At 48.5% G+C, this 26,566-nt stretch overlaps 1 long non-coding RNA gene across 1 annotated transcript; it reads right to left on the reverse strand.

Annotated features, from left to right (window-relative positions):
- Positions 1-15,264: 15,264 nt before the first annotated feature.
- Positions 15,265-25,881, reverse strand: LOC138997619 (uncharacterized). The gene is made up of 4 exons (XR_011469003.1): positions 25,637-25,881; positions 21,681-21,877; positions 18,900-19,025; positions 15,265-18,075 (listed from the first exon to the last, which is right to left on the reverse strand). It is a non-coding gene; the product is annotated as an uncharacterized lncRNA (long non-coding RNA).
- Between the last annotated feature and the right edge of the window lie 685 nt (positions 25,882-26,566).

Below are 26,566 nucleotides of genomic sequence, written 5' to 3' on the forward strand. Positions count from 1 at the left end.
TCTTTCTCACACAGACCTTTCCCCTAATAAAATCCTCCTGCTTTAAGTTCCCTTCACCTCTCCCAGGAGAATCAAGACTAATAAGAAAGGTTTTGACATAGAAATTAATAGCATCGAAGTATAACAGAGATTGCATTGTGGACCCCTCCTCTCCTCGCAGCCTGACCACCTTCTGTCAGGAGGGCAAGGGTAGAGTAAATGCCATTTCAAGAAAGCAGAGCATGTGATGTAGAGGAAGCCCATCTAGGCAGGAAGAGGAAGTGAAACCATTTTTTTTTTAAAGGACTTTAGGCATCATTTGCATAAAAACAATTATGTTCTATTATCAAACCAGTCTTCTATTTTCAGTAAGTAGACCCTCTACCACTGCCCGATACTACTTCTTTTGCTACTCTACTTTATTTTTCCAGGTAATTAAATAATTTCTTTCCCAATAAATTCTATCATTTGAGCCACTTACTTTTTTAGACTTTCTCTGCTCACACAGTTCACATTAGAGCGTTCAAATTTCCAGATGCCATGCTGTGAGCATTGGCTAAAAATACATGTGTGAGGGAGAGGGAACAGACCTTACTTTTTTATATATATTTATTGTTGAGATTATTACAGATGTCCCTCTTCCCCTCCCCCCCTTTTTACCCCTCCACCCGGTTCCTGTCCCACCCCAGGCCTTTGCCACCCTATTGTCTGTGTCCATAGGTAATGCATATATGCATATAAGATCTTTGTTTAATCTCTTCCTGCCCATCCCCACCCCCACCCCACTCCCTTCCCTCTGAGAATTGTCAGGCTATTCCATTTCCATGCCTCTGATTCTTTTTATTCACCCATTTATTCTGTTCATTATATTTCTTATTCATTTATTTTGATTGTTAGATTCATTTGTTGATAGGTATGTATTTGTTGCCATTTTATTGTTCACTAGAGGCCTGGCGCACGAAATTCGTGCACAGGTACGGTCCCTAGGCCTAGCCTGTGATCAGGGCCATCTTCGCCGGCTGCCGGCAGCCGGCCCCACCCCCCACTGGGTTCCCAGTTTGCCATTGGGCTATTGGAGCCTACCGGCTGGGAGAAGGGACCAAGAGGTCGGCCGGCAGTTCCCACCTGCTCGCCAGTCCCACCCCCCACCGCCACCCATCCCAGTTTCCCATTCGCCACTGGGCAATGGGAGCCTGCCTGCTGAGGAAAGGGACCAAGAGGTGGTCAGTGCACCTCACAGTGACTGGTCAGGTGGTCATTCTGTTTGTTCTGCCATTATGGTCACTGGGTTTTTATTATATAGGATATATTTTTTAATCTTTTTCTTCTTATTATTATTCCTCTTATTAAAGAATACCCTTCAGCATTTTATATAATACTGGTTTGGTTGTGATGAACTCCTTTAGCTTTTTCTTGTCTGTGAAGCTCTTTTATATGACCTTCAATTCTAAATAATAACTTTGCTGGGTAGAGTAATCTTGGTTATAGGTTCTTGCTATTCATTACTTTGAATATTTCTTGCCACTCCCTCCTGGCCTGCATGGTCTCTGTTGAGAAATCAGCTGACAGTTATATGAGCATTCTCTTGTAGGTAACTAACTGCTTTCTTTTGCTGCTTTTAAGATTCTCTCCTTGTCTTTAGCCCTCGGCATTTTAATTATGAGGTATCTTGGTGTGGTGCTCTTTGGGTTCCTCTTGTTTGGACTCTCTGTGCTTCCTGAACTTGAATGTCTATTTCTTTCAACAGGTAGGGGAAGTTTTCTGTCATTATTTCTTCAAATAATGACATGTTTCTTTATCACTGCATTTTGGCTGCTTCCCTGTGTTTGTTTCTATGTATTGGGTAGAGCTGCTATGTCTCCTTGAGTTGGTAGAGTGGCCTTGTGTAGTAGGTGTCCTATAGGGCCCAGTGGCTCAGCCTCCCCAGTCACCTGAGCTGGACACTCTAGGTGCACCCCTTTGTGGGCTGTGAGCACAATCTTGTTGTAGTTGAGACTTGATTGCTCTTGGTGTTACTGGGAGGAATTGATCTCCAGGCCAATTGGCTGTGAGATCAGCTGTGACTACAGTGGGAGGACTGCTGTATAGGAGATACCCCTACAGAGCAGGACTTGCTTCAGTGGGGCTTTGGTGCTCACTGAGTCTGCCCCTTGAGTGTGTTGCTTATGGATGTGTAGAGTTGCAATCTGGTATGGTCTGACTATGACCACTGGGTACACTAGCTCTTGGGTCTCCAGGGAGGTGCAAAGTCAGCCACTGCCTAGGGCCACCCAGTAGGAGCTGCAGAGAGATCTGCAGCTTCCTCCTCTTTGTATCAGTTTGGAAGTGCCCAGATGAGGCCCAACTGTGAAGCAAGGCAGGCTGGTGCTGGTGCCAGGTCTTGGGCCCTTTATTGATAGGTTTGGGGCTCCCTGACCCAGCTGTAGCTTGTGTGAGAGATTTTAGCCTGAGCAAGGACAGGCCATTCATATGCAAAAGCCGCTGCATGCAGCTGGGGTAGGGTTGTAAATTGGATGAGGTGGGAATCACCAGGGTGTAGTAAACAGAAATGGCTGCCAGTCAGCCCTGCAACTAGGGAGGTCCCAGCATAGGAACAGTGATCCCTGTGAGCACCTCCATCTGAGAGAAAGCCACCCCCAAAGCTCCTGCCCTGATGCCAGACAATCCAGTTGTTCCTCGCATGTGTCTGTGTTTCCCAGAGGCTTTCCCTGGTGCTGGAGCTTAGAGGAAACAGGACCTTGTAAGTTCAGTTCAGGATGCCGCCTTTTAAGAGGGATAGCTGGGTCTCCAGCAGCCTCTGTGTCACTGAGCCCAAATCCGCACTGGTTTTTACAGCCTGTAGTTCTTACTGCCTGTAGGGACTTCTTTCCCCAGCTCTGGGACCCTGAGCTGGGGGTCTGGTGCAGGGCTGGGACCCCTTGCTCCTCTGGGTGACTTCCGCAGAGATGATCTCCCTCCCAATTAAAAAAGCAGCACACGTGGGTGCTGGACCAGCCCGCTCCGCGCCTCTGCACCTCCTACTTCTCTAGTTGTAGGATTTCCACTCAGCCAGCTTTCCAGTGGTTCTGGATGATGGTTGTTCTGTATTTTAGTTGTAATTGTGATGTGGTTGTGGGAGGCAGTGAGTATGGGTGTTTACCTACACCGCCATCTTCCTTTCTCCAGACCTTTCTTTGAATGCATTTATTTTGCTCTTTACTCTGACAATGTCTTACTCCAGGACTTCCACACAGTACGTATTTCTTTTAATTTTTATTTAGGAACAAGGAGTTCTTTAAAAGCCCTTGTCCCCATTATCTTTGGGCAGGATTTGCAACCATTGTGTTTTCAGTAATTCCTCCAACTCTTGCCTTTCAGGCAGAACCACAGAAATACCACGTTCACTTTGGAGCAATACTATTTTCGAGCCAGGGGTTGGGGGAAGTCAATCAAGCCTTCCTCTGTGCAGAGAGTGCCCGGCTGGCCCTCCTGAGCTTGGCTAGTGGAGCCACATGTTGCATTGCTGGTAGCTAAAGGCAGGGAAGGCCTCTTGGCCTTCAGAGCTTCCCCCGAGAGGAGGAAGCCGGTCAGGTTGCCAGGGAAGGGACTTGGGGTCAGCCATTCCCCGGGGGTTCCATTTGGAACCCATTTGGCACCTGGCACCATTTTCACCTCCCGCACTGCTTTCTGACTTTTCCTAGTTGTGGGTGCGCTGCTGTGATGAGTTCCCAGAGCTCTCACTCTTCTGTTCTGGGTCTTCATATGCTGCACCGCCTGTTCACCAGAGGTCCCAGTGCAGTGACGGTGAATGACTAGGCTGCCATGAAATCCCCGGTGCCAGCAAGTGCCTGGCACACAGTAGGTGTTTGATAAGTGTCTGATGAATGAAAGCTGCCAAGAGAGATCAGGGAAGGCTGGTGTTACCGAGTCAAGCCAGCTTTCAGGTATAGACATCTGCTCTAGATCCGGAGGCCGGATGGACCCAGGAGACAGAGGCTGCAGGGTGCTGTGGACTTAGGTTCCTGGATTTGGCTAAGCATTAGCCCTAAGCTGCCAAGGGTGATGTAAGCAAAGACATTGATTGACGGGAACCTTCATTGAAGAGGGAAGCCAGAATTCAGTGACACGGCTGTGGGTTAGAAAGTCAAATGAGCCCCACTGTCCAGCAGGGAACCATGAGATCATGGTAGTTCATTTGTACTGAATGCTGGCCATGTGGCTGGGGTGAGACCTGCCGGCTTAAAGACAGATGGCCGAGCCAGGATGTCCAAACACTGGAACATGCCCAGGAACCCAGCGTCCCAGGCCCAGGCGCATAGGGCCAGGGATCTGCAGCCAGGTTGGGAGCTTGGGGTCCTTCCTAGGGGAGAGTAGAGCCTCTTAATATCCAAGTGAACCCCAGTCCCAGCCCAAAGAGAAGTGTCAATCAGTGGAGAGCCAGGTGGACGGATGGCACAGGGAGCCAATACACAGCAGTTATTCCTGGAGAACTGAGATGTGAGATTGGGAACTTATTGTATGAAGAGTTTATCAGCCATCCAGCCAATCCTCCCTTCCTTCCTTCCTTCCTTCCTTCCTTCCTTCCTTCCTTCCTTCCTTCCTCCCTTCCTCCCTTTATTCTCCCTCCCTCCCTCCCTCCCTCCCTTCCTCCCTCTCTTCCTCCCTTCCTTCCTTCCTCCCTCCCTTCCTCCCTCTCTTCCTCCCTTCCTTCCTTCCTTCCTCCCTCCCTTCCTCCCTCCCTCTCTTCCTTCCTTCCTTCTTTCCTTCCTTCCTTCCTTCCTTCCTTCCTTCCTTCCTTCCTTCCTCCCTTCCTTCCTTCTTCCTCCCTCCCTCCCTCCCTCCCTCCTTTCCTTCCTTCCTTCCTGCCTGCCTGTAGAGAAATAATGCAATGCCAGTATCTGGTAAACTAATTGGGAACCTGATTCTTGGCATTGAGGCCCTGAAGTCTGAGCAGGGCCAGGTGTAATGTAACTCATGGCCTGATCTTTGAAGCTATGGACTGACTACCTTGTAACTCTCAGAACTAGGCCAAGGCTGAGGTGGTAGGTAGGGTATTAAGTAGACCCTGTTTTCATGGGTTGGCTAAAGCAGAAGCAGGACACCAGGTACACACACGAATGCACACCCTCACACCCCCACCCATGTTTCAGATGTCAGTCTAGCTAAACTTCCTGATATAGACAACTATTGACTGCCAGTATATGGATTATCTACCGAATGACCCCAACACCCAGCAAACTTCCCCCCACCATCACTTAATCTGGGCGAAGTAACTTCTGTGTTAGCCAAAGAAGAACATAATTCGGAAGGTAAATTTGCAGAATTCAAATTACATTGTGGTTTCCAAAATCAAATAGAAATTATTATGTGTTAGCACAGACAGTAAGGGGGTGGAATCTGCGGGACCCACTCATTCATGCATTCAGTCACGCACTTAGCAGATGAGTGGGTGGGTTGGGTGGGGTTGCAGGGGTGGCGGGGGGGATGCCACCACAGTCCCATGGAGTTTTAAGCTGCTGCTCTCTCAGCTTTCAATCTTATTCTGAGCAGCAAGTGAACAAAGGGAGAAGGTTATACAGCTAAGACCTCATAAGAGAGACTCAGAGAAACAAGATGCATGTTGAGGAAGTGGAGTAGGGGTTCAGTCAGGACGTAGTGGAGTGAGAACCCCAGATCGAGGCAGGTGTCAGAGTGACTGAGCCCTTCTTGTCCCTGCAGGAGACCCCTTCTCCTGGCCTCAACAAGTCTCAGCCTTCCCGGTTGGATGGAGACACTTCTTCCTCCTCCAATGAACCTGCTGCCATGTTTGTGGCTTAGCAAAGGGGGCTCAGCTCTCCTGTGTCCCAGTCCTGGTCTCACTCCCAGGAACTGCGTTCTGATTGCTGGGCCTGCCTGGTAACCTGAAGCTAGACCCCAGGCACCCGTGACTCGGTGCTTTGGTTTGGTGCTTTTGACTCTGAACCAATGCCTGTCTATGATCAACCCTGCTCAGTCGGGGTTACCTGTGGCGCTGTCTGTAACCAAAACCATCCCAGTGGCTAACCTTAAGGGTTTAGCTGTTCATCAAACAAGAACATAATTCGGAAGGTAATTGTGGTGTTGGTTGAGTGGCTCAGTCATGTCATGGCCCCTGTCTCTGAGAGTCTTTTGACCACTTGCTCCTGGTCACGCTGTGGCTGCCACAGCTGCAGCCATCACTTTCCCTACCCAAGGCGGGAAGATGACGGCGGAGGCAATGTCAGCTGTAACCTCATTTGTCAAGAGAGCAAACGTCTTCTGCTTAGGCCTCATTGGCCAAAACCGGGCCACATGGCCAGACTGGCTTCGACCATGGTGACCCAACCTCGGAGGCTGGCGCATTGCTACCCAAACACAACTGCCTTCTGTTAAGTGCTGGTCTGACGTGATGGGTTGAAGTGGGAGAATTTGGGGCATGAAAGACTTGGAAGCGGGAGAGGAGGAAAAGGTCTTCACCGGCGAGAATGAATGAAAACTGAAGGCTAAGATGGGGGCACGGGGCAGGGGGGTTTGCTTCTCTCGGGGACAGGTGGGTGAAATTTCAAACTTTCAAGAAAACGGCAGTGAGGAGAGCGGAGCTCGATAAGGAAACAGCGAGCACAGGCTTCGTTGAGTCAGGGGCTTTCTGTCACCTGTGAGGCATCCGCTGTCCAATATTCGTGTTTATGTCCCCGATGGTTAATTATTGCAGCCGCTGTCTAATACGGCAGCGGCCCTCCTGCCCAGAAAGCCAGGGCTATCTGCACTTTCACAGCCCGCCCCGTGGTGATGAAGCAGATCAGCTGCGAGGTGAGGCTGCTGGGACCGTCACTACAAACCTGCTGAGAAATAGGAGCTGGAGGTGGGGACTGTGGCTGGCAGAACGAGACCAACGAGTGACGGACCAGACGCAGTGATCCGGGCTGATCCAACAGCCACCCCCCCCCCCCCCGACCTCGAGAGCCTGGGGCCTGGAGAACCTCAATATGGACACCCCCGAGGGAGGCTTCTGTTGTAGACACGTAGCCTGCATTCCCCAACACCACCCCTGTGGTCCCGGCCCATCTTCTGTCGGAGGAAACAGCCGCAAAGAGGCCAACTGACTCCTTTTAAGCTTCAAGTCTTGCTTGCCGGGCTCTGTGCAAGCACCCTGTTTTAACTCAGGAGTCAGCAAATGCTGGCCTGTGGGCTACATCAGGACTGCTCCCTGAGGTGCATGGCCAGCGAGCTAAGAACGTTTTAGACACCTACACTCGGTCGGGAGAAAAATCGAAAGAAGAATAGTTCGTGGTACATGAAAATTACATACAATTCAAATTTCAGGAGCCACAAATCAAGTTTTTGAGCAGCAACACTGAGATATAATTCAGCTTGTGTGAGGCGGTCACCCCGGGCAGGCTGTTTTCTCAGAAGGTGCCTTTTCACCTGCCGGTCTGTCACGAGCATCTTCCCATCTCAGCTAATGCAGACCCACCGCATGATTTTTTAATGGCTGCATAGTACTCCCTCCTAAGAATGTGGCTTTCCCACAATAAAGCCCCTACCCAGGAGTATATCTGGGTTGTTTTCAATAAAAGTTTTGTGTATTTTTTTTAAGAAAAATAAATCATTTCAAATAACTCCCAAACACCAGATTTTGTTTTTTTGCCTTCTCTTCCTGCCTGTGAGCACATGACACATTTTTACGTGGTTGATATCGTAGTGAACATCCCATTTATATTCGGCGAAGCTTAATGTCGTGTAAACATTTCCCCGTGTTGTTTTATAGTTTTCTCTTACTCCAGGGTCAGCGAGCTTCACATATCCTTTGTTTTCTTGCTGGCTTTAACAATCTGTCAAGAATGCTTTTAAAAAAAAGTCATTCTTAGCTTGTTGGCCGCATCAAAACACGCCTCGGGCTGACGCTGGCCATGGGTTTGCCAGCCTACAGGTCATTGTGCCGTTCCGTGTCTGGGCTGCGGGGAAGGTCTCTATGTATACAGCTTTTTCCTTCCTTTGAACCATTTCCTTTGGATAACTTCCCAGCCATGAGATGACTGGCTCGATGGAGGGCGATGTTTTTAATGGCCCCTGGTGGACGCCGCCATATGATTATAAAATTGTGCCAACCAGCCCCTTGTGAACGTACAGGCTTCTTACAACCTCACCAGCATTTGGTATGATCAGTTCACGTTTTATGCTAATTCACTCGATATGAGATATCTTGTTTTTATTTCCATATCCCATTGTTCTCAAAATAGGGCTCCCCCCAGCCCCTGAGTTTGATTGCTCTTTGTTGAGTAACTTTGGAGAACCTGAATGCTTAGAATCGGCTGAAAAAGAGCAATCCCTACCCCTTGATTCAGCTCAAAGATGAGCTAGACGCTCCTTGGGTTCAAATTCGAGTTTGCATGTAACTTCTCAGCGCATTCTGCTGCATTAGAACGAGAGAGAAGCCCAGCGAGGCCTTATCGCCCCGTGGCAGCAAAAAGGACTGGAAAGTAGGTCGAGGAATTAATCCTGCTGGTTCCAGTAATTAGAGTAGACAATGGGGTCGAAAGTTCAGGCTGAGCTGGGGAAGACAGCCCGAGTGGCTCTGACAGGCCTGGACACACTGCCCCTTGCCCTCGGCCTGCCGCGGGGCCAGGCTTCCCCATCCGGGCAGTCCCAGCGTGCATTTTCTTTCCTTCTCCTGTAGTTTAAAGAGACATGTTTGACTTTTCCTCCCAGGAGAAGTCAGATGGTCCCAGAGGCAGAAATGATCCCACTAGAACCTTCTTCCCCCTCCAAAGGGAATTCTTGAGGTCATTCTTCAAGTTTCAGCAGCTGGTGAAGAGGTGATAGTTCTCCATCTCCCTTCAAATCCAAAGCAACGCGAGCCACTCCTTTGGTTTTCAATGCAGGTTCGCACATCAGGTGCATGAAAACGATGAACAGAGAGAGGCTAGTAAGGCTAATGAAGGTGGGACTCTGGCAGAAAGGTTTCAACTGAGGTCGGGGTTGAACTGAATGATAGATCCTCACCCTTTCTTACCGAGTATTTCACCTAAAGCACCGATGACAAACTCTCTTGGCTACAGAAGCCAGCTGGGTGCTGTGACTAAGTGAGGGAAGCTATCGGATGTGTGACAATAGGGAGTGGTGGGGACTATGGCGCACAAAAAAATGCATTCTTGCCCCAAAGCATTTATACTCAGAATTTTAAAAGTCGTGGTTCCTGCCTGACAAAACATCTGCAGCCTGTCTGCAAGGCTGAACTTGGCCCCCACGGGCCCAGCTTGTGAATTTCAGAAGAGCCAGCGGCTTCTTCCGTCTCTCAGTCATCCTCCATCTTCGTGCTTCCCCATCTCTCCACTTCCCTGTCCGTCCTTAGCTCCTCACTACGTAGGCTCACCTTGACTCCATTGTGAAAAAAAAGCGAAACCTTCGCCCAAAGGATCTACTTGAGGCGGAGGTAGCACTTGTCCAGATAACCACGCTGGGGAGTCTGCTAGGTAACACGGCTGTGGGCAACATTCAGAGCAGGTCCGAACATCTTCCGTTATAAGGAACGGAGATCCTCTCCGGTCCCCCCAAGCGAGACGGGAGTTATTGTAAAGACACAGCCCTCTGAAACCAAAGCAGGGACTCAGGAAAGCGCTGGGGAGCCCCCTGAGTGACGGGGAGCCCCTGGGAAGCTTTCCGAGGCTGTGATGGGGGCAGGTGCTCAGCCACTGGACCTGTGTGCAGGCAAGTATCTTAAAGCCAGTCTGTTTCATGGGATTTCGGAGCAGATATGTCATTCGGCTTAATAAGCTTCGGATGTTGACCGTTTTTGACCAAGTATGCAATGAGTGCCCACCAGGAATACAACCTACTGCCGAGAACCACAAAGACACACCCACCCATCTGTTTTCCCAACCAGCGTGTAGCATTCAACTTTCCACCAAGGCATCGGAAATGAGTTTGATAAAGCCTCATTAATTAACCTTAACAAGCTGCGTGTGGCCACCCATTAAGAAATGGAGGAATTCCTGCTTCCGGAATTGGAGCCCCAGGAGATGAGCCCGCGGAGTGAGAATGGGGGAAAGCCCACCTTGGCTGTCGCCTGGCCTTGTGTTCCCCGGGGTTCCAGAATGGGTCCCGGCTGGTGTTTGGCTCCTGGGGTCAGAGCTGGCCTATAAGCAAGTGGGATGCCCCAAGTAGCTACGAGTGGGTTGAGCCAGAGGTGATTACAAGCTGAGTCCTTAGAGAGATGGGTGGTCAGGGACAGTGAATCTGAGCTGGTTGAACAAGTCCAAGGAGATGCCAGTGGCACCAGAAGCATGAGTCCAAGCCAAGAGATTGGGAAACGGGGAATGGGAACAGAGTAAGGAGTAAGAACGAGGGTGTGCCAGCCATGCTGGTCTTCTGGCAATTTCTTAGAAAATGCTAAAAGTGCTTTCCTAGCTCAAATCTTTGAGTATGTGGTTCCTGACCTGGGATACGCTCCACCAGATTCTTGGCATGGCGGATTGTTTTTTAGGCGTCATTGTCACTTTCCCAGTAAGGCCTTCAAGAGTCAGTATTCATTAATTCTGCCTACCCAACATCCATACAATTTTTTTTTTTTTTTTGGTAACAGCATCATTTCCAGTGTATTAGTCAGCTTTGCTGCAGTAACAAACAACCCCAAGTTTAGCAGCTTACAACAAGACACCTTTATTTCATGTTTGTCACATTTCAGCTGCTGTACCTCTGCTCCATGCATTTTTATTCCTGAGACCTGGGTCAAAGAAGCAGCCTTTACTTGGGACAAGTTGTCCTTATGGCTGATGGAACACAGCAAGTGACAGAACTGAATTACACAATCTGTTTAGGTGCTTTTGGTTTAGCCTTAGCATATGAATGTGAGTCATATCTGCTGGTATTCCATTGGCCAAAACATGTCATGTGCCCAAGTCTGTCAGGGATGGGGAAGGCCACACCACTTCTGGGGGGTGCTGCAATTCGCATGCAATTGATAGGGTATATAATCCTGTTATAGGGAAGGGAGTAAAGAGTTGGGGGCGCTAATACAATTGCCCACAATTACCTAAAAAGTGGTTGGCTGCATGTTACAGTAGAGTACTGGACAAACAATGGCTTAAAAAAGGGGGGGGGGGTATTTTTTTTCACAAAACGAGATTTCAGGTGATTCCAGAGTTTGTTCAGCCGCACAGCAACACCCAGAAGAGCGTATCTCTGTAGTTCTCTCGGGCTGTCTCTCCTGGTTGAAGAAGGCTAATGGCTGCCATTCCAGGCTTTCTATCCACGTTCAAAGCAGGAAGAAGTGGGAAGTGGTGGTAGCAGCCACATCTGCCCCTTTTATTCAAAAACAAAGGTTTTTCCAGAACAACCCCCTACCCCACCCTACCCCACCCTCAGCACCTTGTCTCACTGACCAAACCCGTGTCATGTGGCCACCTCTTTCTGCAAGGGAAGCTGGGAAGGGAATGATTTCACTTTTCTTGCCCTTGACAATGGAAGCAGAAAGAAGCAAGGAGGTGGAATGCACATTCGTTCAGCCAGCCAGTGTGATCTGCCATAGAACCCTTATTCCCCCCACCCCACCCCACCACCACCACCACCATTCCATGTGGTCTTAGAGCAACTGTCAGTCAAGGTGCCCTGCCTGTCACTTCCTTCTCCAGCAGATCACAAATGACCCCAATGAGCCAGGGATGGGAACTGCTGGCCTTGATACAATGGTGTGCGAGGCAGTGAAAACACTCCACCCCCTCTTGCTCCCTAGACCCCCAGAGTGCCTCTGCTTCCTGTTCTTCCTGTGCCTTTTCTAGTTTTTCCATCGTTTCTGTGAGCCACCCCGCATATTTCCCACCAATTTCCAGCATCGTTTTCTGTTGCTTGCATCCACAGAACCCTGGCTGATGAAACACCCTCCTTAACCACTGTGTTTCAATGGGGCCTCTCCTGCTGTTCTCTACCGCAGTGCCGTGTGCGTGCGTGCGTGCGTGCGTGCGTGTGTGTGTGTTAAGCACTAGAATTGTATAATTGCTTTGCCTGTGTGCTTGTGTCGTGTCTTTTTCTGACAGCAGACTGCACGCTCAATGCAGGCAGGGAAATGGCAGACGTGATGAACACTGCATGCCCCAGAACTAACACATGCCTGCTACATGACAGAGTCTTAATGAATATGTATTAAGTGTGCAAAGGAGGGCTTCAGCATTTGGAGGTCGGAACTGGAATCTGCATGTCGTTGATGGGTGCGAGTTGTCTAAAGTCTGTCGTGTGGGCGACTCATTGTGGTCTAAAATGTGCGGAGTCAGGACTGACGTCGGGGCTGCTGGCAGTGTCAGGACTATTTCAATGGAGAAGTGGGTGACTGAAGCACCCCAGAATTTGCGGAGCCTAGAACAGTGGCTCTCACATTCACTTGACCTTTTTCTCACTTAGCCAAGGCCCAAGACCCTCCTTCCCGTCAAACCCCCAGCGCCCACACTCCGAACTGGGCAGTAGGAGTTCCGCAGCGTCGGCGAGCATGGAGCAGGAGCCAGACTCCCTGCAGCTGAGCTCGTGGTAAACCCTAGTAACACACTAATTTTAGTTCTGACTAGTGAATCCTCGTAAGTCAGTCGTTTCCTAGAAAGTGGCACTTAGTCATGCACGAAGCTGGAAATCAATGGATGTGTGCGGTGTTACTTGTTCTTAGGAATCAGAGGAGAGTGTGGCTTTGGGGGACCCATTTGTGGCCTTTAGGAGTGAGCTATAGCCCCACTGGCTGGGCTGCCGGCCCCAGACTGAGAACTGCTCCACTGTGACTTGCAGACTGCCCAGGTCGGGGGGCTGGGCTCTGAGCCCTATCGGGGGCTTACAGACCCGAAGTGCAGCTGGAATTGTCCATAGAATGAATCAACAATACCTCCTACAGACAGATGACTAGATTGTCAGTGCTAGTGCGATGAAAAAAAAATGCAAATTTCTTTAAAAGCCTGAGAATAATTCATAGTGGTTTTTTTGTTGTTAAGCCTTTTCTCAGACAGCAGGTTCATGTGCAGGTGGGTGAGATTTCGGAGGGCTTTAAAAGGGCGGCCTGGTGCTGAACAGGGGGGTGGGTGGGACCCGTGGCTGCAGGGAGAAGTGCGGGCTTGGCTTGTGCCCCTCTCAGCTCCAGAAGCCACCAGGGAGCAAACTCAGTCCTCACCTGTCCCGGTGGCAACTCCTGAGGATGGCCCTCACTTCCTCATGACCAGGCACCAGCTGGAGTGGCATTTGCATATGTTAAGTGCATGTAAAGTGCAACTTCAGGGCTATACGTTTTTAACGTTCATTTTTAAAGTTACCTTTCATTTTACTTTTTAATTCGTTTTTATTGATTTCAGAGAGAGAAAGGGAAAGGGAGAGACAGAAACATCAATGATGAGAGAGAATCACCGCCCCCCACTGGGGATCCAGCCTGCAACCTGGGCATGTGCCCTGACCGGGAATTATACCATGACCTCCTGGTTCATAGGTCAACGCTCTACCATTGAACCACACCGGCCAGCCTAAATTACATTTTAAAAAACATCCCCAGGAGCCCCTTGCTGGCCGTGTCTCAGCTCTGCCTGGGTTGATTTGGCTTCCTTTGCAGGCAGGACCTCCCACAGGTGGCCCCAGCAGCTCTCGGCTCACAGTCTACCCGCTTAGCAGTCCTACGGAGAAAAGAAAGCCTCTCTCCCCATGGTGGCAGCCAAAAAATAGCCGCCAGTCATTGAGCGCATCTTCAGAGCCAAGCCCACCTCCTGAGCACGTTAGGGGATGCTCTCATTTATTCCTCACAATGACTCTGATATCATGGCTATTATTATCCCACATTACAGCAAGGAGGCTGAGGTTACACAAACTAGTCCAAGGTTGCAGGGCTTCGAAATGGCAGCCGGAGCTGCCCAAGCTCTTAACAGGGCACACTCTGCTGACCACCGCGGCCTTGGCCTTTCCTGCAGCTATTCCCTAAACCTCTGGGGTTGAACAATGGTTAGTGAGTATCAGCTCTGCTCCAGCTGCTTCATGGGTATGATCTCATGTTTAGTGCCATTTCCCAGGTAAGGAACCTGGGGCTCAGAGAGGTTAATTAACTTTCCCAAGCTCACACAGAAAGAAAGTGGAGAATTAGACATTGGAAGCCAGGTTCGCTGGATTCTAAAGCTCCTCACATGGGGCCTTTGCACTGATGGTCACTATGCCTGAACACCCTTTCCCCAGGCATCCACTCCTTCCTCCAAATTTCTTCAGCGAGGCCACCCCTGAGGAATCTCTTTAAAACCACAAGCATTGCTTCACTTCCTCCGAATCCTCCTTACCCTGGCTCTACTTTTTCTTCTAGAGCACTTGTAACCTTCCAGTACACTAGATCATTTGCTTTTTTAAAATATATATATTTTTTATTGATTTCAGAGAGGAAGGGAGAGGGAGAGCGGGATAGAAACATTAATGATGAGAGAGAATCATTGATTGGCTGCCTCCTGTATGCCCCACACTGAGGATTGAGCTCGCAAACCCGGGCATGTGCCCTGACTGAGAATTGAACCATGACCTCCTGGTTCATAGGTTGATGCTCAACCGCTGAGCCACACCAGCTGGGCTCACTTGCTTTTTTATTATGACTTATTACTTATTTATCTCTCCCTGCTAGACTGTAAGCTCAATGAGGGCAGGGATCTGATAGATCCCAATTTTCTAGAATACGGCCATGCACAGTAGTCCTCAATAAATATTTGAATGAATGTTGCTATGACATGGGTCCTGACAGGTGGCAGGTCAAGAAATCACCCCAATTTATGTCTTCAATTCTGTATCGGGTCTGACTAGAGTGGACAGGAGCATGGAGAGTGGCTAAGGGCACAAGGACCCAGAGCATCAGATGGTTAGTGGGACGGGCTCCATGTCAGCATAACCACTATGTCACAAGTGAGGATCACTATCGCAGGCCAGCCTTCTGCTGTCCTTCACTTGAGCCAATGTCTCACTCCCCACTTGGACCCAGGGTTATCTTCATGACACAGGCTGGCGTCCTGGGCCAAGGCGATGGATTCAGTCCCACGGGCTGGGGAAGAAAGGCTATGAACTCTCCCAATTCGGATGGTAACAGTGATAGGGATGCAAATCATCACTGACAAATCCTTACCACTGCATTTGCTTAGAATTCAGTGGTTCTCAACCTTTCTAATGCCGCAACCCTTTAATACAGTTCCTTATGTTGTGGTCACCCCCAATTTCACTGTTACAAATTGAACATAATTAAAGCATAGTGATTAATCACAAAAACAATATGTAATTATATATGTGTTTTTCTTTTTTTTAAAATATATTTTATTGATTTTTTACAGAGAGGAAGGGAGAGAGATAGAGAGTTAGAAACATCAATGAGAGAGAAACCTCGATCAGCTGCCTCCTGCACATCTCCTACTGGGGATGTGCCCACAACCCAGGTACATGCCCTTGACCGGAATCGAACCTGGGACCTTTCAGTCCGCAGGCCGATGCTCTATCCACTGAGCCAAACCGGTTTCGGCATATATGTGTTTTTCTGATGGCCTTAGGCGACCCCTGTGAAAGGGTCGTTCGACCCTCAAAGGGGTCGAGACCCACAGGTTGAGAACCGCTGGCTTAGATCATTTGAATACTGTTAAGTGATGTACTTAGAAAAGGTTCCCATTGCCCATTGCAGGGAATGAGAGGCACAATTAGCTAATGACTAGTAATCTCGGAGGAAGAGGCAGAATGGGACAGAGTGGGGAAACAGAAACTCAGACATCGCTGTGGGACTGTGCACTGGGCATGCTTTTCTGAAGAACAATTTGGTAATAGGTAGTAAACACTAAAAATATCTAGTCCTTTTGATCCAGCAATTCTAGGAATTTTCCTAAGGATATAATCAGAGATGTGTGTGAAAATGTTCCCCCAACGTGGTTCCCTGGAGCATGAATATAATACCGAAACATTAGAAGTAACCTAAACGTCCAGCACGTGGGGATTCGTTGAGTCAATGATGCTCCAATACAGTCCACAAAAGTTACATAGAAGTATATGAAATGGCGTGGGAAAACGTGGCATATTAAAAAAGCAGGTGATAGAACATTATGGTCAATCTGCCATTTTTGTAAGGTTCATTTTGGAACTCTTAATTTTGGAGGAATAACAGAATGGATAAGGACAAGGGCTTTAAGGGCAGAAAGACACGAGTTTAATTCCTGAGTCCTCCACTTATCAACTTGGATGCTGTAAACCTCAGCGTCCTCATTTGTGAAATGGGGCTAGGATAGTGCCTGGACAAGACCGAGGACATGGTACTCATTAAATAGATGTTTCTAACTAAAATGGCGGGCCATAGTGTGTGTGCACGCGGGTGTGTGCGTGTGCGTGTGCGTGTGCGTGTGTGCGTGAGTGTGTGTGTAGTACTTTCGTATGCATTCAGTTCTTCCTGAACTGGGCGGGTATTGCTTTTGTAATTAGGAACACAGTCATTAACATAAAAAAAGGAGAGGCCGAGAGGAACCCTAAGAAATGTCATCAGGACTGAAGGAATCTCCATCCACTGTGCTAATTTGCCATCTCCACTGCTCTCAGAGTCGTCTGTTTCGAATCATTCTGTGGCATTTCTGTTCCTCTTTTTTTCTTAAGGACTTGTTCCAAGAATTAAAAAAAAAAAAAAAAAGGAAGAAAGAAAGAAAAGATAGAAAGAACGAAAAATCCCAAAGCTTCAAGCCATGTGGGTAAGTGCAATTTGCAGAAAATATTTCCAAAATGTTGTAGCCAAAACAGGCCATGTTTTAAACCTCAGATATCTAAGCAAATTTCTAAATTATGCTTGTAAACCACATGAAGTTCCTCTGCTTAGTAACACTTTACTTGTTGGAGATAATTCAGAGAGAAGGTTCCAAGGACTTCCATTGGCTTTGCCTGTTCAGCATCCACCACCCCTTCCTCCCTGCCCCCATTGTCTGGCATCAGAATCTGGATAGTTCTCTGGGGAAATGCTCCTCCCTCTTGATCCTTGTGGTTCAAGTGGGCCTGCTCACATCCGAGTTTTAAAGATAGGCGTGACTCAGACCTGACTAATGAGAGTGCTGCATTGCTCTGGCCACTAGGATTGGCTCAAGGATGAGCATGTGACCCAAGCTGGGCCAATCAGAGACAGCCCTGGGATTTGCTGGAACTACTCAGAAATAGGTCCTCTCTTTAGACTGGGATGCTAAGCTGGTAGGATGTAAGGCTGAAAGTGCCAGGAACAGTCTTAACACCATTTAGGGAAAGCCTGCTTGAGAAGGGAACAAACACCAAGGACGAAAAACCAGGAAATGGGCAAAGTCAGAATCCTGCTGATGTCCTTTAAGCATAGGGGTTCAGCCATGCTGAACGCTGGCAAGCACTCCTTTCTGTTTCGGCGAATCAGAGTCGTTTTTCTGTTGCTTGCCACCGAAAAAGACCTGCCAGTTACAGAAGACCAGTCTGAAGTGGCAGATCCACTCATTGCGTTATGCGTTTTAAGAGAGTTTCTGTTATTTCAGGTGCTAAGGACTCCGTCAGTGCTTCCTACGCAGAGCTCCTCCCGGACTAGCTGCAGAGGACACCTCAGAGCCCTTTGTCATGAGCTCATTAAAGGAACCCTGGCATAGTGCAAAGCGGCTGTCAGCTTGCTTGAAAACAGCGGTCTTGAGTAGGCTAAGCCCTTCCCCTGCTGCCTTGCCTGAAAGAATTGGGCTTCACAAAGCATTTTTCAGAGTTGGGACAAATACAGGCCTGCATTCAACGCCTGGCCCAATTAATAGAGTTCTCACTATAATATTTAACTTTTCGTTTGTAATCTCTTCACACGAACAAAACATTGCACAGAGGTTATGTTTTCCATGGAGAGTGACCGGCCACGGTTATGTGTTCTAACACCCTCTGCAGATAACGGTGAAGCCATGTCTCTTTCACGTTATCACCCTGTTCCCACTCCTTTCGGTGTGTTTACCAAGCCATAGATTGCCTCGAAATGTTGAACTGTTCCTTTTTCCCTTGTCAAAAAATTGTAAAGGACTGTCAACAACCTAAGAGGTTGAGTCACACCAAAACAAGTCTTTGTTGACTTCCCAGTGGTAACAGGACAGGGTCAGGCCTGGGGAGATGGAAGGATGAGGACCTCTACTCCAAGTCCACCTGGTTGGGGAGATAAGATTGTGGTTTAGTGTAGAGGGGCCCCATCTACCTGGGTTCAACTCCTGCCTCTACCACTCCCTAGTTATGTCCTTGGGCAAGTTACCAGATAGGCATGTTAGGATGATTAAATGAATTAGTACAGATCAATTTCATAGAACCATGCCTAGCACTCAAAAAAAAAAAAAAAAGTTAAAATTGTTTTTCTTTCTTATTTTAATTTATGATTTCATAAATTAAGGTCTGGTTTTGATGTTTTCCCAATAATTCTCAGGTATATCTTGGGATCAAAAATCAGCATATTTGGTAATAGTCACATATATTCCTCAAAAATCCTTTAGAAAGCAGCCACATCGGTCATTATAGACCATCTCTCAATACATTAGGTTCTGACCAGCCAGAATCCCACATTATTCTTTGGTTGAGAACCAATGAAGTGCTTTTCTTGTATTTAGGGGACATATTGTATGAGAAATGGCGGTCCTTAAACACGTTAAAAACATTTATAAATACTGGACTGCCACTCAGGGCAGCCAAGGCCACATACGAGGAGAGGTTAGTGATTGCTGAGCCTGACAAGGTATAGCCAACCTCAGGTCCCACCCAAAACTCACCCTGGACTTGCATACATCCCATAGCCTGCTATGGGAGCTACCTATACTCATGACACTGTTCCTCTCTCCCCAAGCACAGGTGGCTGAATCCTTGTACGTAAAAGGCTTGTGGGATGCGATATTCCTATTTTAATTTGCTTAACAGTAAGAGAGTTCAGAAATGTTAGACATCAAGGCCAAACCTAGCACCTGAGGTTCCCAACCCACCTTTACCTTGGAAGCCCTTAGGGTGAAAAGCATGAGATCTGGGGCTCAAAACTTGAGACCTGAGTTGGCAGCCTGGACCCACAGGGATGACCTTGGGCCAGTCACTTTATCTTCTTCCGCTTCAGTCTCTTCCTAGGAGAAAGGATATAAAAAGTATAGACCACGCACAGGTACTGAGAATGGAGACAAAGTCTGCCTACGTGCTAGGTTCTAGGAAGTGCATTCATGTCTTACCCACTAACACCGTGGTCGGCAAACCGCGGCTCGCGAGCCACATGCGGCTCTTTGGCCCCTTGAGAGTGGCTCTTCCACAAAATACCACGTGTGGGCGCGCACGTACAGTGCTATTGAAACTTCGTGGCCCATGCGCAGAAGTCGGTATTTTGTGGAAGAGCCACACTGAAGGGGCCAGAGTCGCATGTGGCTCGCGAGCCGCGGTTTGCCAACCACTGCACTAACTCAATGGAGTAGGGTCTAGTGATGATGAGTAAGGCAGTCCTGGACCTCAAGAGGCACCCACCCACGTGGGGAAATGGATGTAGTTGCAAATGTGCAACAATACGGGGATGTGGCAAGTAAGACTGTGATTATTTTTGGGACCTGCCAACACTCCAGTCTTCTTTGAAGCTTCAAATGAAATGATCTGCCTTGTTTTGACAGTTAATGACGTTTGGGTAGCTGCTGTTTTGTGTTTTGGAAGAGAAACACACTTCGGGGGATATGTACATATACTTCCTGAAGATCTGCAGCCTCGCTAGCCGTGGTGTTGGGAGGATTGGCCAATTCGATCAGTCTTGTTTGATTCAGGGAAACAATTGTGAATAACAGTTCATGATCAAATTAGACAGATTTGTTTCCCACTAGTAAACAGTTGCTAATAGTTATTGAGTGTTCGCTGTGCATATTTTCTATTGAAAAGCAAGACAGCTTGGTATCCAAGGGGTCCCACCATTGACTGGCTGTGTGATTGGTGGCAAGTCTTTTAGCCTGGGTGACCCTCAGTGTCTCCTCTCGATACGGGGCAGTCAGAGTGCCTGCCTGCGAGTGTCGGCGTGAGGATGCATTGAGGGGGCCTGACGCCGGGCCCTGTGTTCAGAACTGGTGGTCAGTGTCATGGGCTTCACGGAAGAAGTCTGGGCGACACAGATTCTGTGCTGGAAAGACCGTTGTGACCAACGCAGGGCTCCCCAGGGGCCTGTGCAGGTAAATTTAAGAGAGAGGTTGGTTCTCATGCCAGCACGTAAGGCAAACAAGGATGGAATCAAATTCCCCTTGAAAATTCCTGCCCGTCGAGTAGAGTATATACGGTATTGTGTATGGCCCACTCAGGTCTGAGCACCCCTGCGTCAGACCCTCAGAGGGAATAATAGGTATGTTTACCTGTGGCTGCCTGGGCATTCAAACCATTCCATCTCGAAGGAAGCGGGTCTCAACTGGGGATAAGGTTGCCCTTCTAGGGGACAGTTGGCAATGGCTAGAGACATTTTTTGATTGTCGTCACTAAGGCGGGGTATGCTATTGGCATCTAGTGGGTGGAGGCCAGGGATGCTGCTTAAACATCCTACAACGCACAGGACAGTTCCCAACAACAGAGAATGATCCTGCCTAAATGCCAATAGTGCTGAGGCTGAGAAACCCTGTGCTGGTAACTATCAAATCCACACTTAGGAAGGGGGGCGGGGCGGAATCTGCTAGGATGTTCCTGCGTGTCACTGGGGTTTAATGAGATGCCCTATGTGAGAGCTCTTAGCGTAGGACCTGGCACATAGTAGGTACTCAATAAGTGGTTGCTGGGTCTACAGTTAAATTTTGCTTGATGGGGCCACCCCATATGCTCTATTTTTGAGATGCGGTGGAGGAGAACTCGGCCACCTGCTTCCTGTCTTTCCAAGCTGGCACTTCCTGTTTTGCCCCACTCGGCAGTGATGGGTCTCATGGTGGTATCTTCCCTGAGCGGGAGGTTCCAAAACCACCATCCAATTCAGGTGTGTTTCTGCCGTCCCGCTATTCCCCAAACTTTCTAATTTAGATTAAAAACTACTGGCTTCTCAACTCTACGTGGAAAGCCCTCCCTTGCAGCCACATGATTTTAAAAAAGGGAGCTCTCACAACTACAAACTCCATTCTCCCCCCTCCCCTAAACAGGTTGGATCTGAAATAGGAGCCCAGGGAGGAGGGGGCTGCTTGTCACTCACACGCTAGGAAACTCTCAGGGACCGCAAAGGCAAGGAAATTGCTTTTAAATGAAAGAAGTATTCCCATTTCATTTCGACCCCTAATGTATCACGTAACTGTAATATCCCTCCTTGTCCATTTGAAATATTAGAATACAAATAATTCCTAAGTCATTTGGACTCTATTCAAATGTGAATTCATCTCTTTAACCATCCCTCTCCTTATTTTTGAAATAAAGACGAATATTGAATGTTAAGAGTCTCTTTGTGGATTTTTTTTTCACTTTGAGTTGTTTTTTTTTCTTATGGTCACTGTTGCTTTCCCCGCCCCCCCCCCCCCCCCCCCCGATCATTACTTATTCATCAGAGTCTTAAAGATCCTAAACTGGTCGATTTCTATTTTTTCTGTTTCCCTTCATTTAAATATTGTGGACAGCAAGCTAACTGACTAATGATGAATATGATTCATGTTCAGATTTAATAAGTCTTATGCAAAGATCTTTTTATTCCAAGGATGGAGGATGTGTTGTTTCAGTAGATGTGATGTCACAGTGACAAAGTGCAATGTCAGGTGACTGGATGGGTGTTAATGGCCTGGCCTGGCCATACTCACCCCGAGAGGGAGCCACATGGATGGTATCCTATTCCAGTATGTCCACAGAAGGAAGGGAAATTTCTTCCAACAGTGTGTTTCTGTGCCTTGTCTGTTTTGGGAGGTCTCTTGAGTTGAAGTGCTGACTTGGTGTGTCTGTATAATGGAGTCGGACATGTTATGCCTTCTCCTTGACACTCTCTTTTTGCCTGGGACACCTGTGTTAGAGGGTAAAAGCATATCAGGATCCAGGAATGGCAAACACACAGCTGTGCCACCACTCTCTACACCTCTGCCTGTGGCAGACATTACCAATCGATCACAGCACACTTTTCCATAAACCATGCATGCAGACACTATCAATTGATGGCAGCACAGGCATACAAAGTAGGAAAGATTTTCTGCCTCTACTGGGTAAAGAAGGATACACTTAGAAGAGCATTGGAATGTCATCACCATCACCATATTCTTTTCCAGAAACTTCTTCAGTGCTCCAAATCCCACTTGCCCAAACATTTGGAAGAAAAGAGGGAGAAGGCTTTGTTTTCTACACAGCAATTTGGTTTGAAAACGAGTCTCTGAGGGTGCAGAGACAAGCAAATTGAATGAATTCACCTTATTTCCTGGTTTATTACAACAGGGATTCTTAAAATATAAGTCCCTGATGCTACTTTATCCATGAGGCTCAGTCTGAGGTGAAGTCTTAGAAACACAATCTAGAACCAAAATTAATTCTACCATTTTATAATTTGCTCAGTCAGATGCGCAAAAAAAAAAAAAAAAAAGGATATGATTTTCAAGTACTTTCTACACTTGAGACTAAAAACAGCAGGTTTTTTTTTTTTTAATTTTGTTTAAGCAAATGCAATCCTCTGGGTATTTACAGTAGGAGGATTTCAGTCATTGGAGACATTTTTTAAGAAGATCTCAAATAAGAATCTTTCTTTGCATTTTTTTCCCCCAAAAGGACATTTACTTTTGGAAAATGCTTCATTTAGAAAAATTGTGCCATGAATGACAACTGGCCCACAAGTTTGACGTTTTTTTGAAGGAGAGAGTGGGGTGGAGAAGGTTGGAGGTTGTGTGAATGCAGTTCTGTTCACCTACCAGCCAAGCAGGATTTGGGAGTTCATGTTCATTCATTTCTTTTCGTTCATTCATTTATTCAAATACATACTGAGGGTCTGCCGTATGTAGAGCACTGTGCTAGGCAATGGGATGATAGCCTGCAAGGAAACACTGCCTTAGCCCTAGTCAGTTTGGTTCAGTGGATAGAGCATCGGCCTGTGAACTGAAGGGTTCCAGTTCGATTCCAGTCAAGGCCACATGACCGGTTGTGTGGGCCCAATCCCCAGCAGCCAATCAATGATTCTTTCTTATCACTGACGAGAAACCTGGTGCATGAAATTCATGCACTCGGAGGCGGGGTTCGGGGGGAGGTCCCCTCAGCACAGCCTGTGCCCTCTTGCTGTCTGGGAGCCCTCAAGGCATGTCCAACTGACGGCTCAGGCCCAGTTGGACTCTAGACACTGCGCTCACCAGCCATGAGCCTGGCTTCTGGCTGAGCAGTGCTCCCCTGTGGGAGCACACTGACCACCAGGGGGAAGCTCCTGCGTTGAGCATCTGCCCCTGGTGATCAGTGCACATCATAGCAACCGGTTGTTCTGCCATTTGATCGATTTGCATATTAGCCTTTTATTATATAGGATGTTTCTATTTCTCTCTTCCTCTCTGAAATAAATAAAAAAAATATTTTTTTAAAAAAAGAAAGAAAACACTGCCTTAGACTGCCCACCCTTCTTCACAGGGAATGCCAAAGAACGACGCCCTAATGTCCTAAGGCAATGGTTCTCTTGTCACCACCTTCCAAGTGACATTGAGCAACGCCTGGAGATATTTTTGGTTGCCACAACGGGGGGATAGTGCGCCTGGCATCTAGTGGGTGGAGCCTAGGGATGCTGCTCAACATCCTACATGCACCGGAGGGCCCCACCATAAGAATGACCTGGCTCCCAATGTAAGCAGCCTGGAGGGGGAGAAACCTGCCCTGAGGCATCTAACGCTTGTAATGCATTAACTTCTGGCTAATGGTTCTAGTTAAGTTCCATCTTTAGGAGAAATGAGGAAATGGTAGCCCGACTCATTTTCTGTCAGGCTTTTTTCTCTCTTGGAACCCTGATTGAGAAAGGTTGGTTCCATTGCCTCAGGGTGTGTGGTCCATGGACTTTTGGCATCAGCATCACCTGGGAGCTTGTTAGAGAGGCAGAGTCCCAGGCCCCGCCCCAGACCTGCAGAGTCAGAACCTGCCCTTTAACGTGATCTCCAGGGGATTCGTGTGCACGTCGCCATTTGAGAAGCGGTGTTCAATCAGCTATGAAGCAGAAGCTTAAGTGATCATTTTCCTAAGTGCTGCATCTGTGGGCTGACTTCTGTGGCTCCCTTAATTCGCATATGGAAATCTTAACCCCCACGGTGATGGTATTAGGAGATGGGACCTCTGGGAGGTGATTAGGTCTTAAGGGTGGACCCCTTGTGAATGGGATTAGTGCCCTTACAAAAGGGACCGCGGAGAGCTCCACGTGAGGACACGGAGAAGGCACTAAGAACAGGGCTCTCACCAGACACCAAATCTGCCAGTGCCTTGACGTTGGACTTTCCAGACTCCAGAACTGTGAGGGAAAACTGTGTCGTTTAAGTCACCCAATCTATGATGTTTCTGTTATAGCGGCCCAAGTGGACTAAGACAGCTACAGAGGTCAGGCTCCCGTGAACAATCCGCCTGCGAACGGAAGGCTGGAAGAGGAGCAGAAGCCAGCCCGGAGAAGAGGCTTCCTAGCAGGGGGAATAGCATGTGCAAAGGCTCAGAGGCAGGAGGGAACTGGCCAGCCGGAGGATCCGAAAGAAGAGGCTTTGTGTCTAGAGCCCAATGAGCAAAAGGCAAGTGGAGCTGAGACCGGCCAGGTGAGCAGAGCACGTGGGACTTTTTTTCCAGGAGCAAGTGGGGATGGTTCACTGGGCTTGATCCCCAGGCCCTTGCCTGGTGTGGCACAGGTAGGGATGCCATTGGTGGCCAGGGGACAGGGTGAGGCCGACTCCTCGGCCCTTTCACGTGGTGTTCTAAGCAGCTGAGCCAGCTGGTCACACCAGGGTCGGAATCCCATGAATGGTAATTGCCCCAGGTGACCCACATCCGTGGTGAGATGGCGCAAGATCAATGCTTTTGGGACATGCTGCTCCCGACAGCTCTGACTTAAGGCTGCAGAACCATCATGTCGGTATATTTTTGTACAGATTTTGTAGTTTATGACACATTCTGGCAACGTTTAGATGCGATTTCAACGAGCCAGAATGTAGTACTGTAAACCTAAAACTGGATATCCCTTAAAGCTGCGAGGACCTGGCAGGAGACGGCTCCCAATTACACGCAGCTTCCAACTCCACTGTTCCCTCCTCCTCGAAGCATTGAAAACAAAACCCAGCTTCAATGAGGGACTGCTAAGCACTTTGCATCCTATTAATGTCCCCTCTGGGCTTCCAAACTCCAGGATACCTTACACACAAGAAATGACCCCTGGTAACTGACTGCTGGGGAAAGGGGGGTCCCGGGGGGTGAGGGGTGGGAGTGGGGGTGGTTACCAGTGCAAAGATGGTGACAGAATGAATGGCCATGAAGTCATTCTGTCCTCATCCTTGTTGATGTCTGTCCACCCGGGGCTAGTCTCTCGGGCTGCGTGGGGATCAAGGGAAGTCATTTTATCGCACAGACGGGATGCACTTGGCTGCCCCGCTCCTCATCCTTCGCGCATTACTAATCTCACAAACCATCCATTATCCACTCGGCAACTGGCAAACGTGAACTTGGCCAGCGTCACCGCCGCACGATGAGATCCAAGTTAGAAGAAGTGGGAGAGGGAGAGAGAGAAAGTACAGAGATGAGCCAGACGGTTTCCCAACCTGTACGAACACGTCGTACTTACCAGGCCGGGCACCCGCGCCAGACGCCGTCCCCGCGGTCTGTCTTGTGCTCCGGGCCTGGGCTGTGTTTGGGGCACACAGGTCCGCGCCCCCCTCCCTTCCAGCTGATGATTGGCGTATTGTTGAGAGCCGATGAGGGATGATCTCTGGAGGAAGTTGGCCAGAAAGTTTAATTCTATAAAAAGCAACGCGCGGTCAGGATACCGGCTCCTATTCTGAGTCAAGGCGGAGAAGAGTCAGAAATTCCAACCCAGAGGGTCAGGATGGGCTCCAGGACCTCGAGTCCCATCTGAAACATGTTCCCGCTGGGCCCTCCCTCCCCCGCTGAACCCTCCCCCCCTCCCCCGCAGCCGGCCAACCCGGATTACACAATGCGCTCGCTCGCTTTATCCCACACGGGCTGTTTCTCATTAGGAGCCCGGAGCTTGTTTTTCCCTGTGCCATGTCATCTCTCCCCATTCAGGTGAGTAATTCCACTTCCTAACAGGGGGATTCTGTTCACACTCTTGGCTGGACGCGACGAAGAAAAAATGAGGCTGCAGACTTTTTCCTACGTGAGAACGCTTCTGCACTTTTTAACCCTGGCATCTTCCTTCCTCTGTCCGGAGTGTTCCATTTCCTCATTTCAAAGAGCTCTGCTCAATAGGAACCAGAGGAAAAGCGAACATTTGAATCAAGCCATGCAGTGGTTTGGGTCGCCCGACACCAACAATAGTGTCTAGGGTTTGGTTTTTTTGTGTGTGTTTTGTTTTGTTTTTTGTTAAGCCTCACCCAAGGATATTTTTCCCATTGATTTTCAGAGTGGAAGGGAAAGGCAGAGAGAGAGAAATATCGATGTGAGAGACACACATGGATTGGTTGCCTCCTGCACGCACCCCGACTTGACCGGAATCGACCTGCAGCCCTTCAGTCCGAAGGCCGACACTCTTACC

The sequence above is a fragment of the Myotis yumanensis genome, unplaced genomic scaffold, assembly GCF_028538775.1.
Source record: "Myotis yumanensis isolate MYYU_CA2020_CCGP unplaced genomic scaffold, mMyoYum1.0.hap1 SCAF_19, whole genome shotgun sequence".
Taxonomy (NCBI): domain Eukaryota; kingdom Metazoa; phylum Chordata; class Mammalia; order Chiroptera; family Vespertilionidae; genus Myotis; species Myotis yumanensis.